The sequence below is a fragment of the Manacus vitellinus genome, unplaced genomic scaffold, assembly GCF_001715985.3.
Source record: "Manacus vitellinus isolate BGI_N305 unplaced genomic scaffold, ASM171598v3 scaffold_5_pilon, whole genome shotgun sequence".
NCBI classification, from domain to species: domain Eukaryota; kingdom Metazoa; phylum Chordata; class Aves; order Passeriformes; family Pipridae; genus Manacus; species Manacus vitellinus.
Window position 1 is genome coordinate 8315151 of NW_021940682.1, and position 14220 is coordinate 8329370.

General features: G+C 37.4%; 1 long non-coding RNA gene across 2 annotated transcripts in view; it reads right to left on the minus strand.

Annotated features, from left to right (window-relative positions):
* Nucleotides 1-1256: 1256 nt before the first annotated feature.
* The window catches only part of LOC108641001, a 30884-nt gene continuing 17920 nt past the window's right edge, over nt 1257-14220 (minus strand). Inside the window, exons 4-5 of one of the 2 annotated variants that reach the window (XR_003916204.1) lie at nt 3571-3619; nt 1257-1792 (exon numbers count right to left, since the gene is read on the minus strand). This is a non-coding gene — a long non-coding RNA (uncharacterized LOC108641001). Of the gene's footprint in view, nt 1837-3570; nt 3620-14220 lie in introns of both variants that reach the window. The other variant, XR_003916203.1, reaches the window with a different exon arrangement.

Genomic DNA, 14220 nt, shown 5'->3' on the forward strand with positions numbered 1-14220 from the left:
GCCATCACTTATTCATTATTTAGCCTTTATTAGTTACTAAAGAATGTAATATCACTCCCTCAACAAGTGGACTGACACAGGAATAAACCTACTAATAAAATGGTGGAACAACTGAGACGATGAGGAAGAAGTAACAGAGGTCCCATCTGGCCCTTACAGAGGCACAATAAAGGTCTTATCTGTTCAACTAATACTGCTTCTACCAGTCTGTGGGTTTGGGTGCTGTCATCTTGGCACAGAGAGCTGTATGGGTCATGGGAGCAATGGGAGTTGGGGACAAACTGTCACCAAACATTCAGGCTGCTGTGGGATGCTGTGCTTCCCCTTGAGAGATGAGACTGGTATAGTACCTGGTGAGTGTTACAGCTGCAGACGGCAACTTATGGCCTAGCTGGTTAATGTTTAAATACATTGGAAGTCCCCCTGAGGGCAATATGTGGAGGACCTTACCCCTAAACTGCTCTCCATAGCAGGTGGCAACCTTGCTGGGGTTGGACTCTCAGCAAGCAGCTAGAAGCAGGTTATTTTCCCATGGCAGCTATCTAGAGAGTCACAGTGGAAGTTAATTTAATTCTGCAGTGGTTTACTGAAGGCAGTCTCCAATGATATATTGGTTTCAAAGCATTCCCTTTTCAGCTTCATCTCTCAGGTAGTAATTCTTCTAGATCTTCTAGGCTCCTTAAATAAAATATATCTTCTCTGTAATTCTTCTCTGCCCCCTAAAAAGAGGTAGGAACAGGCATATGCCTGATGCAATACCTTTTATGCCACAAGTATCGTTACCAAGCAACCATCCCATGTGGCTTTGGCAGAACATAAACTTCTTCAGTCACTAAGCCCTCAAACACCTGAACCAAGATGTGCCAGCAGAAAATATCAGAGATCTAGGTGAAGCAATGCTTTTTCCAAATCAACAAATGATTTTTCCAAATCAACAAATGATTAAGGATGATTACCATACATCAGCACTATGGCTATCATGCACATTTTCTAAAATGTTGCCACAAATGAATGTTTACTTGCATGTGAAGATTAATTATATCTGTTGGTGTGAGGAGGCAAACTCTCGTGTTGTCAGTATTCTAAATACTTTTATTATGCATTCTGAATGAAATTGGAAAAACATTCCCAGCTTCCACCCCCGATTAGAATAAAGGGAGAGATGAGAGACTTGCCAGTACCAACCAGATGCTCTCCCATCAAGTACTACAGGTAGCAATTTGTGTCATCACAAAGCTAGTGTAAAATTATCTTACCTTACAGTGACATTACTGACTGGTCTTCCATTTCACAGTCATTAGAATAAAATTTGTGTACTTTGCTCAGCTTCCAGATTTGTGGTTGTGAGGCTTTTTTGAGTTTGTGCAAGTGCATAGTCAAAGGTGAAGGATCAACAAAGGTGAAGATTTAACTCATTGCAACTCAGTTGGCTACAGTCAGTTGTCATCTTCTAGGGACTAGTTGTAGAGTATATTTTTATATGCCCAGTGGATTAAAGTAGCAGAAAACAAAGTAGTTGGAGACACATCTCAAAATCCGTGGGCATAGATACAGTGACATTCCAACTGGAGGACATGAGCTTCAGCCAAAATAGGCCAGTCAGGTAAGAATTTTCGAAATGTATTACCACTACCTGAAAAGAGGCAATTTTCAGTTAATCAGCCTTCCGTTTGCTTCTCTGCTCATTGAAGGAGTTGACATTCTACAGGAGCACAGCTTGGTTCCTCACACGGAAAGGTCTTATAGTCCATTAAATCCTCTTAGTCCATAAATAGAAACAGGAGTTAGAGACCTTTGGAAATGAGAACATAACTATATACAGTTACATTCATCTGTCTGAAAAAAAAAGAAGTGGTGGAAACCAGCAGGAAGATGATGAAATTACCGGTACTTAAGGTCATGTATTTGCTCTATACTGGTATCTGGTTTAAAAATGTGTTATGATGTACATATATAAATTATAGCACGCAGAATCTTGCAAATACAGAGGCCAAGTTTGTCCTTTCACATACAAATAAATATCCAAGAGCTAAGAACAACAGGACCATTCGACAGCTGTGTGATTGAATAGGTTTGACAGTTCCAGTCCCTCACATGCTATAGATGCAGCATTCAAAAGTGTTCTAAGACTTCATAGCACATAGAAAAACCCACAAAATTGATCCTGACCAAGTGACTGACTCAAAGGCACAAATTTCTCTTTCTCTTTTATTTCTTGAAGCTGATTTCTGGTAGAAAGTTCCTAAGACATAATCCCAGTTTCCAAAATGTACCACTTCTCAAAGAGGAAGACTTTTGAGATATAGCTATAAATGTTGCCCTTTGTGTTTAGTGAGGAAAAGGAATCATGAGGTATCTCATCCTATTTTGATCTTTCATGTAAAATTTCTTTGAATGGCCTTTCACTGAATGCAAAAGGGCAGGGAGAAAACTCTGTATGTTATTTCCTTCAGCATTTTATGGTTCTAGGGCTGTCTCCTGTCATCATGTATCATCTCTTAACGTGTGATTTGCCTTGGCTTGTGGACCCTGGCTTTTTGAGACTTCAGTGTACCACTTTTTATTTTTTGTTAATAAAAAAATCTACAATTAAATCAATGGAATTATACAAATAACCATGACTCAAATAAGTGTTCTGCTAATGCCTGCTAGTCTGGACACTGTGCTATTCCTTCTCATTATTGCAAAAAGGGACATAAAACTCAGCTAATAAAATGTTCTACTGCACAGATGAAATGTTGCCAAAGTCCGATCTTCATTTTCTTTTTTTTGGTGTGTCTGTCAGTCCTAGAACTAGACAGCATGCTTATCATTGCTGTTAATTTTTTCTTCTCGGGAATCATTTGTTTTCAGAGCAAATAACTAGTTTTTACTAATTTCTATTGATTTGATATTAAAATATTTTAATATGCAATTATTAGTTGCATTTTGTTGGTGTATGCAGAAATAAAATTTTGAGGCCCAGTAAAAATCCTTCTGAAAATACAGGGAACTGACTAGAATATCCTGCCCCTGTGTCCTGAACAAAATGCCCAGTGGTAAATTTTAATTTTTGAGTTTACTTGGTACCTCTGCAACTTTATCTTTGCACGTCGCAGGGTGAATATGCATGGAGATTAGATTTACTCTGCAATATCTGAATCACACTCTTTCCTGCCAATTAACATCAAAGCCAAAAAAAAAAGGCTTAATCTGCCCAGTAGGTGAAGAAATTTCACAGGTAGCTAAAAGTAATTTTTCCTGAGTTTAGTATACAGTGTTAATATATTTGTAATATTCAGAGATCCTGATCAAATCATGTCTTTTTTTGTACTGTTGCATAAACACATGCATATTGCTAATTAGAAGTTCTTTTAAAATTGAAATCATATTTCCATATTTTGGGAAAGGGATTTCAATTTTTTTTGCACTCAAAATTGTGTGCAGCTACATTGTATAGACGTGGATAAAGGCTTTTTTCAGATTAATAAGGATTCGCTTATTTTTGTTGAGTTCCTCTCCAGTTCAAGTTGGGTAAGCAAGTCCAACAACAGTGTGACAGCTTTTCCCACTTACGAGGACACCACTTACATCAGTCTCCAAGTTTTCCTGTGGAACTGTGTATTTAATATTCTTTCTCCTGGGAAGTAAATGGAAAAAACAAAAATTAGTCACCATGGAATGTCAGTGTCCACTCAGCACTGTTTTGCCATACAGCTCTTTTTGTGGATAATGGAAAGATAATTTGATATATCACTTTCTGTTTCATTTTAGGACACATACCTTACAGCTTTTCAAGTGTAATAAAGATATGACATGTGCAATAACCTTTTCTTTCATTGTGAATAAAAATGTGTTATAATAAAATAGGCTGGCAGAATTCCATCAACCAGAACACTTCGACAAGTAACTTGCTTCAATTAAAAAGTAAGTGGAGGAGGAAAAGAATGTCAGTTTGTCTTTGAAACCAGGAACATGCAGGGTCTCACAACACAATTTTTTTTTAATGTTTTGAGGCAACAATACAACAGCTAATAAATTCATTATTTATCTAATTTGCATTTTAGATGATTTCCTAATTAATTTTTGAGCTTTCTTTGACATGTATGACTCTATAAATTGCATTAAAATATGATTAATTCTGCTGGTATCAATCAGCTGTCAAGAAAAGAGAAATGAACTTCCTAGAGATTTCCATCTCCAGAGTCCATGTTCTGCAGAACTTTCAATTTCCAGCAAAGCTCGGATTTAGATAAAATGCATGCCTATCACTTTCAACAATGATATAAATATATTTTTCAAGCATGCATTTCCATACCGTCTTGTTTCACCGGAGGAGATTTTATAAACATCCAATGAATGTATTACCTGTTTTTGCCCAATTCTGGTTAAATTATAATGACAATATTACTAATGTTAATAATACCAATGTTTTAGGGGCTTCTTAACCTGTATATATGGTGGGGAAACAAACTACTCTGTCTTCCCACAAGTTAACCTGGAGATGGGAACTCTTGTAATGAAGATTATCCTCTCCAGAAGAACCAACCTGCAGGAATGCTCTGAGATTTGACTTTCTACATTATATCAAATCACTAATCATGGCAATTCTGTAGCTTGGGTCTTCTCCTTATTAATTCAACAGCTTCTTTCCCCCTCTGTCTCTTCCATTACTAGTCTTGGTCTCTTTCTTTTCTTCATGTTACTACTCTTAGTCTTTAGGTACTTGCACAAGAAAAATACCAAAGAGTAATAATAAACAGAGACAGAAGTGCCCTGCTTTTCTGCAAGTAATCTTTATCTTTGTAAAAGATTTCATTTTCCATCCTTACATAATTCATGACCGTTTTTAGGCTTGAAACTGGCAATTGTAAGTGCTTGTTAGCTTCTCAAAATATACCTTTAGAAATAATTATTGTTGGTGAGAACGGAAAATTACTTTGATACATAAGTATTAAAATGTGAAAAAAACCCTCAAGCTGTGTTGTATTCTCTAAAGAAAAACATATAACTTTATGGTTGCTTAAAATACCCATAATATTACATGAAGTTTCAATGTCACAAAGTTGCAAGAAACATCCAAATGGATTTCGCAACAGGCTCATCATCCTTTGTATAATTATCAAACAAAACATTTCATATGAAACCATGACTGTATAATTAAAGGAGCACCTTGAGCACTCTGATTCACCAGATGTCTCAAAGAAGCAGTGTGGTTCAATGGGTATGACATTAAATTGGTTATTATGAGAACCAGATAATTTTCTCATCTTTGATTGCAGTGAATTTTAGATACTTCATGTTTGAGGTTATTAATTTGTAAAATTGGTTTGGTAATGTCTGTCTCCACTTACATGTCTATGACAGAGCACTTTTAACCATGATACCTTCAAATATGCAGGAGGAAAAAGAAAGACTTTTAAGAAGGAGGACAATACTGAAAAAGATTGATCTTTTTAGTCTTCTGGCTCAACAACTGTGCAATACTTAACACAGAATTATTCTTCCAACTGTAAGTACTCCTAACTGTCATGGCCTCAGCTTTTTCGGCATTTTCTACTCCTTAAGATAAGGTGAATGTGGCAATTCTCCTATGTCTGTCCCATATTCTCCTTTATAGGGACATGACTAGACTCTAACAGTATCTGCAAGAATGGCCAACCATACACAACACACTAAAAAGTACAATGGCAAAGTGGTTTCAGGAAGGATATAAGCAAGCAAAACAAATTAAAGATGAGAAAGTGGGGAGTACTACCAGGAATATTCAGCAAGAGAGTGCAGGCATGGATGGTTTAAAGTACATGGAGGTCATGATGCCTTAATGTTTTATTACCTGGTTTGAAGGAGGAGGATGGTTTGATTGATGAAACTATAATTTTCTCTGGCCTGTTAAAGAATTAAATGTTGTTTTGCTGGAATTCATTTATATAACATACTCTAAATCAGAGGGCCATCAGTTACAATGAGCTACTCAAACAAATGGTAGTTGATTGTCAGCTGTACTACTAATAACATATTTACTTCTGCAGAATTGTATCTATAGGCCACACTTTAAGCCATTAAAATGCTTAGATCAATCTTCTGTTTGCTACCCTGTTTAGGAATGAATTGCATCATTTGTTTTTGTTCTGAGCCAGTGGACACAACTTGCCTATTGGGACTTCAACATGGGAGAAAACTGTCCTAAACACACAGAAAACTGTACACATTGACTAGGCAAGAAATTTTCCCCTAAAGTAATCTCAAGCTCACCAGGGCATGAAGAGAAGTCACTTGGTTAGCAAAAGTCTGTGCATTATTCCTTGAGATTCAAAATAACTTTATTTGGAAATCACAGTCAAAAATAAAACGTGTTCTACAGTCCCTCCTATGAAATGTATCATTGTCTTTTTAGAAACCAAAATTCAATTCCTTTAGAGGTAGAAACAACACACAGTCTCGCGTAGCCTTGGTTTAAGTGTTGTCTTTGACCTAAGGAGAAGGGATTCAAGGACAGCAGAAGGTTTTTTCCTGGCAATCCTGGTGAAGGTCTAAGGTGAAGGGAGCAACTCTTAAGGATATAGCAGCAGATACCCACACAACTACCGCGGTCATGACACCTCCGCAGAGGTGACTGATCAATACCAGTTACACGACATGCATCTCACACCCAAAGAATGAAAAACATCGGCTCATTTTCAGCAGGTCATCAAACATTCAAGAGCAAATATTAAACCTCACTCGTCTCTGAGGTAGAACAGATCCAGAATTAGAAAATCTGCTGGCAGAGGGTGCCTTTGCCGCCTTGTGAAAAGAAACACGTCAGCACTTCTGGGTGCGGGGGCCCTGGGGCACCACTGCCACCTGCCCTGAGCACGGTGGCACAGCCACGAGCAGCCACGAGGGAGCACAGCCTGCTCCCTGCTCCTGAGCCCTTCCTTTGCACACCACGGGTGGGGGACTGATACACTTATATTATGCTTCTCAGCTCCCCAAAAATAAATCTTCCCTGGGGTTCTGGGAAGGAAAAGGAGGCAGCTAAAGCAAACAGAATGATCACATGATAATGAAACATGCGGTGCCAGAGGTACCTTGGAAAGATATGAAATGCTTTGATTTTTTTTTTCCCCAAAGATGAAAGAAACAAAAGTTCAATATAACCAATAATTAATTTAGTGTAAATTATTTTCCAATTGTTTTACTTTCACTCAGTTCAACATGTTAGTTATTTTCCTCCCCTTCTTGTTGGATGTTTCAGCTATTTTCAGGAGATAAAAGATGTTTCACTCCAAAGAAATAGAAGAAGCCTTTTTACTGTTATTATTTGGAACTGCAGATAAGAGAAGTCTGTAAAAATAATTCCGGGGACAGACTACCTTGAAATTTGTTTGACAGAATTCATGAAACAACTTTATCAAAGTCTTAATAAATCACAGTCTCTATCCACTCCTAGACTGAGAATAAACAAAGATAGCAATTAATATTTTAAGAAGTTGCCTGTTTCTTCCTTACGATTTTAGGAGTTCTGGGGAACCAGACCATGAGACACAGGATTTTAGCTTAGTTTATAGTCTGGATTTTTGAAGTGCTTCATTTCAGTTAGAGATGGTGGAATTTGTTGCTTAGAACTCTGTACAAATACAAATTTGTTCTGTCAATCCTCCTTTAAGGATTGTTGCTATTTTTTTTGCTGTGTCTGATAAAACTTCAAAAAGATAAAACTTATCACAAGGAAGACACTTTAAAAGAAAAAAAGTCCTAAGTTAAATAGGCATAATTTTAAAAAGTGACCAATTTAACGAAAATCAGGATGATTTTCAGTTTATATTTAGACTGTAACAATACTTGTGCACATATTTTATGGGAGATATGGACACATAAAGAATGAATTTATGACTTTATAGTTTAAAATGTGCCATTTTCAATGACCTAAAGACTTCCCACATGAAGTAAAGCAGAAAGATATAATTAGCCACTAAGAAAAAAATTGTACCTATGAGTTTTGCTTTTCTCTTAAACAAATAGATTTCTACTAATATTTCATGCAAATAAAATGAAATCTATCAGAATGCAACCAGGAAATACTTCTGTCTGATGTTTTCATAGCCTTCAAAATATTCTGTTAGTTGTTTTTCTGAAAACTTTTCTGATGTTCAAGGTCACTATTTGAAGGTGTGATACAGCTGGGGAAAAGCTGTTAGACATTGCCTATGAGAAGGAATTGTTACTTTGCTAAGTCAAAGTGCCAGCCATGTCATTTGATTTCACAAAGAAAACGTGACAAGGCTTGGGAAGAAACTGGCCAGGTGTGGGAATAAGGTCCCAGGTGGAAAGGACAGTGACTGGGGCCTGAACAACACACAGATTCCAGTCAAGTGATCTGAGATGTCTTCAGGAGTCCAGCTATGTGAAGGTGGAGTGCACTGCAGTGGTAAGGGATGGAGCACCTGGAGAGGTGTCTGTGAGGGTCCAGTGGGAAGGATTTGCAAGGCTAAACAGGATTGTGTGTGACGGAAAAGGAAGGTATGGCATTATGCTGTTTGTAGGTTAATGTGAGGATATAGGGAAGTGTAGCCTGAAGAAAGAACCTCTAGAAGTAGAGAAAGGAAGGACTATGCAGACCCACTAAAGTTCAGACATTGGCCGAAGCAGTGACTGAAATGTCTCTCTGGAGATAACAAAACCATGTCTTATTCAGAAGACTTCCTAGGAAACATTCAAGGTAGATAGTTGGATGTGTTTTGTATAATAGACTGTTATGCTACCATTTTCTATACACACAAAGGGAAGGCAAGGAATATATATACTTTTAAGGGTTATAAAATGAGGAGCACGATGAAGAAGCTGAGAGGAGCAAATTTGAGCCCATGGACTCTACTCACACTTTTTTTTTTTATATAGCTGTAATAAACTCTTATATGGTAAATTCTGGTTGTGGGCATCTTCTGTAAGGATATCAAACACCAAATACTGAAAATGGAAATAAGCATGAGACCACCTACGTGTAGTTTTGAGGATGCAAGCAAAAAATAATATTTTATATTAAGACTAAAAGATGGCTTTTTTTTTCCCAAACATCAAACAAGATAGCATGCAGAGCAGTTTCCTTAACAACTACAACATGCAAACACCTCTTAGATGATAGTGGAAAACCAATTATCTCACCCCTCCACACTGTGGTGGCCATGAGCTGAGTCTATCACTTTAAACTGAAGATTGACCATGCCGAGTATTTCAGGGAGAAAACAAAGAACTGGACTTGGCACAGAAATGGTGAACATAAAGCTAAGTCCCTGTTATGTGTGCAGCAGAGCAGCAAGCAGCCAAGCCCCTGAATTGCAGCTGAATGAACTGCAAAATCAGGGAATGATTCAATGAAGTTCAATCCATTTGGGTGTATTCCCTAGAGCAACTGGAAGTGTTAGGACTCGAGAATAGCATTAAATCATTATAAAGTTCTAGTCAGAAGTGTACCCATATCTAGTTCTCAAATGAAAAATTACATCAGAAAAGAGGCAAGGACTGATCTTGTCCTACACCTGCCAGCAGGAAGCATGAAAGCTCCTGCCAACAGGAGCCAGAAAGGCTCCTGAAGAGAACATGCCTAACCTGCCTAACCAGCTCTGAACAGCAGAGAAACCATGGAACCTTTCTGAGTTTCAGAGGACAATGGAGGAAGAAAAAGGGGGAAAATGATGGTTGCTATTTGCAAAGACAGCAGTGGAATCTTTCCAGCATTTGTTTTTGTAAGACTGTGAAAAGCTGGGTGAAACAGAAGCTTTAAGCACTTCTTGGGAAGCCTGAAGGAAGAGGGTATAACTACATTTCATAAATATGCTTTCATTAATACTGGCAAGTACGGGTCATATATCCCAGTTAAAATGTTGGAACCACAAATGAAGATTTTGGCAGCAGACAAGTGTCACACTTTAACCCCAACTGGCAACTCAGCCCCACACAGGCACTCACTCACTCCCCTCCAGTGGGAAGGGGAAGAGCATAGGAGGACTAAAAGTAAGAAAACTAGTGGGTTGAGGTAAAGACATTTTAATAAATAAACAAAAGCAATACATACAAGTAAAGCATGGAATTAATTCAAGGAATTAATTCACAACTTCCCATTGGTGGCAGGTGTTCAACCATCCCCAGGAAAGCAGGGCTCCAGCTCAGGCAATGATGACTTGGGAAAACAAACACGGTCACTCCAAACATCCCCCACTTCTTCCCACTGGTTTAGATGCTGAGCCTGATGCCATGTGGTATGGAATATCTCCTTGGTCAGTGAGGGTCAGCTGTCTTGCCTGGGTCCCCTTCCAATTTCTTGTGCACCTCCAGCCTCCTCACTGGTTGGGTGGTGTGAGAGGCAGAAAAGAACTCGATTTTATTCAAACTCTGCTCAGCAGTAACCAAAACATCCCTGTGTTATCAACACCGTTTTCAGCACTATTCCTAAATGGAGTACATACTAACTACTGTGAGGAAAATTAACTCCATTTCAGCCCAAGTCTGCACACCAGATTTGAGACTATGGTCTTGATTTTAGCATTGGCAGTAGAATATTTGCTGTCAGTCATCAGAAGGAAAAACAACAGCCCAGTGAATTTGTACTGCTCTGCTTGTAGCTGCATAAAGAACTGCAAGGACAGTGCAATTCTGGACCTGCAGGATCTTTTCCTGATGGTGTTCCTATGACAGCTATTGAAGACTTAAGAAACAAGGAAAAGCTTTGTTATAGGTAAGATACTTTATACTCTTTGCAGGGAAAAAAACCCCAAAGACTAAATTGTGCTTTACTAGCACAGAAAACTCAAGTTAACTCTGAGAATGAGTTTTCTGCAGGAATTTAAGTAATAATAATAAAACATTTGTTAGGAAGGCAGCTAACAGGATTTTATGTGTAGCATCAAGGTGTAGTAATGAAAGCATAGAAAACTAAAAGTTATTTCCTTGTGCCAGCTGACCACAAAATGGAAGTGTTGGACATGACTTATGAAGGAATTATGCCAAAAGTAGCACCTGACATCCATACCAATGTGCTACAGAGCCCTGGAAGCAGCAGTAATTTGGCTATGCAGGGAAGAAGTTAAAAATAATAAAGAAAAACATCAAATATACTTAGTTGTGACTGAGACCTATCCCCCATGGTCAGAAGAGATGCATTTAATAACAACCTTTGTTATGAAAACATCTAAGGCCTGGTGAACCTTGCTTGCTATTTACATGCTGCACAACTAAGTATAACACTAGAGATCTGCTGTTTATCAACCAGTTTCATGAGAAAACAGTTTCCCAGTGTTTTGGGAAAACGTAGGAGCTCTGGTCAAAACTGAATCAAGACACTGTAATGAAAATATCCCATTTCTGTATAAATTTGCCCTGCAAACCACCAGTGCCAGTGGTATTGCTGTTAAAATGCCAGCTGTAGAGTAGATTTAATTACTAAGACCTGAGTTACCAAGAGTTCTGGACCACAAATAAGCAAGAAATAAAATCTCTAAATATTGAAAAAATCTTGATATGCATTTAATACAAGTCCTGCATAAGGCAGGCAGTGCTAATATGCCTTACAGAGGAAGAACAGAGTAGAGGAAACAACTGTTAAAACACAAAACCTTACTTGTAATCTAACCTATTTAGCAGAGATCAAAGGCAAAATGTTGAAGAGTTGTTGGTCAAATCGCAATCCGAGATTTGCAGAGGTTACGAGATGAGGTTCCTCTGACTGATAAGAGTGTTTACAACTTTTATTCACTTCAGGAGGAGGAACAAAAGATGGTATCAGAAAATGATCAACAAGAGCAAAAAGCCAAACCACTTCTTCTGGGGATTGTTTTCATAGTCACGTTAAAGAATCAGAAAAAAAACCCTAATCCTACAAATTTATCATGAGTAACATCAACCAAAGAGAGGTTTCCAGCTTATATTAAAGCTACACTTTTATTATAGTTTTTTATTTGTTCTTTTTCAATCTCATTTCCTATTCTTGGTGTCTGCAGACACACGTATCTGTTGTTTGCAATAAATTTGGAATTCTTTTGCCAGTTTAAATCAGATTTGCCAAGGGAATACAAGTTTCATATGTGCTGCATTCCTACGACAGAGTGAAAACAAACAACCACCTATGAATATATTAGTATGTCCTGTGGAAAGGACTGCAGTCTGTGTTCACTGTTTTTTAGTTAGCCCTGAATCTACATTAGTGTTTGTGCAAGAGTCGCAAAGTCAATTAAACTGGACTGCCTTGGTTGTTGCCCCCTGAACTACCTGAGGGAAGGTATTATATGAACTGGGGAATATGAATCAAAGGAACAAGCCTTGTTGCTATTTTTAAGGTGTATATATTTGATTACTCTTGATTGCAAGCTTGAGGGCTCTAGGGAAGTATGAGACTGAGGCTGAGATTTTCCTGTGTTTAGCTTTAGATTTAAGCTTCTTGTCCAAAGTAGGTTACATTCTGTTAGTCTATAAAGTTCTTATGATATAGTTTCTGCAGAGTTTAATAGGATCATTTACTGTTTAATGTTCTAGCCATATTTCATAATATATGGGATATTTCCTTTTTGTTATCAGTTTTCCATTTTGTAGAGTGACATATGCCACTGAAAGTAAGTAATATAAACCTTGTCTGTGGAGTCCCCTTCCAATATGCCATGCAGAGTATTCAGGCACATAAAACACCCTTTTTATTCCTTGTTCTTCACTTGTGGGTTCAAATGCAAATATTTAACCTTTTAAAATGTTATTGTAAGCTTGCACTGTATAAACACTGCGCTACGAGACATCCTTTCTTTCCAAATACTAAGACCTCATATCAGAAGTGTTTTACTTCTGGAATCTATGCAGAAAAGCAAATGCTGACATTATGTTCATCTCGTGTATTTAATGGCAGGATCTGGGTACTGTTATTTCGTTGACTGAGGTATCTTAGTTCTCAGTTAGACCATATCATTCCTACTTCCCCAGGGAAACAGAAGTACAAAAGTTCTCTCCACTTGTCTCAGATCTCACAAGGATTTCTTTACTTCTAAGTTTGATGTAAAGCCCTTTCCAAGTTTGTCCAGATTTCAGACAAATCTGTTGCTTTCTAGCTCGTGACATCATAACTTCCTCAAATTACTTTTTTTTCAGCTTTCTTGTTGTTTCCCAAACCTTTTGGACTTTTCCAGACATTTTGTTGAAAAGAAAACAATTGTAAGCCTTCTACCTACCAATTACAAATGGCAAATATCTTAGCTTTTTTTTAATAGGTCAGATATGTGAACATTATAGCGAAGAAATTATCCTACTTCTAATAATTTGGCCAAGGGATAACTCAATTCTTTACTGAGAAAGAAAATGCTTTTCATGGAGACATTCTTAAAAATGTTTTAATTTTCCACTTGCATTTACTTCCAGTAGCTTGCATCTCTCCAGGGCTCTCACTGCCCCTTTTCCTATCATGCACTGCTGGTCCCAATATTATTTCCAAGACTTATGTTTGTATTATAAAACCAGTGAAGGACACTAGCTTCCTCTGAAAGGGTCAATTTTTCATCTAATAAAGCCCTATCTATTACAAATGGCACTATACATTTTCTGTGATAAAATTGTAGCCATACAGGAAAAACTATAAATTCTTGACAGCATGAATTTATTGATATCCCTCAAAACATGTTGTTTTGGCTTTTTATTTTTAAACCCATATGATGTAAACTGCTTTGAGGAACCCATAAAATCTTTGGAGGTTTTGTTCAGATTAAATTGTCCAAAACAGTCTGTTCAACACTTCAGTTTTCAGCATTATCATCAGACTACAGTACATGAGAGTTTTCATGTGATGTGCAGTTCACCTTGGCTGCATCCAAATTAGAAACACCACAGCAAGAGATTCCTTGATCATTTACTACATTTTTCCCCATTGTACTTCAAAGATCATTCAGAGATACAAGGACATTTAAAAATTAAGTTAAATAAAAAACCTACTTAGCTAATGCTTCTACATCCCTCTAAGAGTCCAATCTTGTTTATGCAAGGGGGAAGATTTCTATTTTTGACTGAAAAGACACCTTCTTTCTTACCCATAAATGAATCAAGACAGAGTTGGTAGACAGACTTTCTATAGCCATGCAGTCGAGACCTAATTAAAGTATATTTTGATGGGTATAAGCACCAAGGATACTGAATTTAAAAATGAGAATATAAAAAGGGTTATATTTTGAGAGATCATGTTTCGATTAAATCCATCAAACTTATCATATCAAATACTTTTGTCCTCCCTGA